We start from the raw sequence: 1,686 nt of genomic DNA on the forward strand, positions 1-1,686 counted from the left end.
TGGCAGAAGACAACAAGGTCCCTCTTTTTTTAAGTTGTATTTCTTATATGTATTACATATGTCGCTTTCTCATTTAAGAAAATATATAGATAACAGAACAACTATGTTTGACAGAAACAGAACCAATGTATATGTGTTATTTAAACCCCACTGTAATTATATTAATTGGTTTGACTTAAAGTATATATTTTAAGTATTTTTTTAGATTTATTTATTATTATAAATAAGTACACTGTAGCTGTCTTCAGACACACCAGAAGAGGGCGTCAGATCTCATTACAGATGGTTGTGAGCCACCATGTGGTTCTTGGGATTTGAACTCAGGACCTCCAGAAGAACAGTCAGTGCTCTTACCTGCTGAGCCATCTCACCAGCCCTTTAAGTATTTTCTTAAACAGGCTCAGAATTTTGAAATTAGCAACCCCAGAGATTTCATCTTTAGTTCTAAAATGTCTAAAATGGAGATTACTAAATGCAGTTATATAGGAAAATGAATTCCTTTTCTTCCAGGTTAATTGTGTATATAGATCTGGCAAAGCACGGATTGTCTTTAAAGCCAAGAAAAACTAAGATCCCCACTAATTTTCTAATGATGGAATAGGTGATCTGATAGCTTTTACTTTAATTCTTTCTCCTTCAGGCAAGCTTCCTTTCTTTTTTTCTCTAATGTTTCCCAACCAAAATTTTCCCTCAAATATAACATGGTTTTTGAACATTTATGTTCTTAAACAAGATAGAAAAATTCATGATCATTCATTATCAAAATCCATCTGAATCTCATGATGCTGAATTTCCAACCCACACTTTAGTCATTCACTTAACCTAATTCTTGGGAACCTGAGATTTTTTCTGTTCTAATTGTTTTGAGACAGGGTTTAACTGTATAGCCCATCCTGGCTTTGAAGTCTGGGTTCTGTTCCTGAGAGAACCAAGAATTGGATTGGGTTTTTGTTTTTGTTTTGTAAAGTGTCCTCTTTCTGTGAACATAAATTAAATTAATTAAATTGATTAATGAAACATATGTTATTACTGCACATGTTTCTGGGTAAATCAGGACCATGTGAATGATAAACAGTCCTAAATAAGAGAAGCTAAAATGAAGAAAACAGTCTTTCGAAAAAAAGAATGCTCCCCTTTTTGTGGAAAGCATGATAAATGCCAGAGATTATGCAAAGAGTGACTGCTGCCTCTTCCCTCATCTCTCTTCTAGTTTGATCATCATAATAAAAATAAAGTAATTCAGCATTCTGGTGACATTGCTTAGTAAATTAGCAATTTGAAAATGCTTTCATTATCTAATCCAAGTAAATGCCTCTGATAAATTCAATTTTATTCTAACATTTATTTCTGTCTTCAAAAACACTTGTAAGAAATAAAAACAGATAAGATAAAACTAATAGCAACTGTAAGTCAAATTCTTCGGTTGGATGTGGGTTGCTGAAAAGTTAATGTTAAGTGACCTTTGGATCTTAAGTTATATATCAGATATTGGTTCTCAATTGTTCATTGGCTGCTTCTATCATAAATTCCAGTGTGGCCCTGTCTATTCTCCAGAAACGCATTTCATTTCTTTCTGTCTACCTTATTAAATATTTGTCTACATTCTTTCTATTGAATCTCCAAGAATTAACCCCTGATGAGTATAGCTCACTTGACAATTGTCTTTGTCCTTTAGGTTTTAGTTCT

The sequence above is a fragment of the Mastomys coucha genome, chromosome X (assembly GCF_008632895.1).
Source record: "Mastomys coucha isolate ucsf_1 chromosome X, UCSF_Mcou_1, whole genome shotgun sequence".
NCBI lineage: Eukaryota > Metazoa > Chordata > Mammalia > Rodentia > Muridae > Mastomys > Mastomys coucha.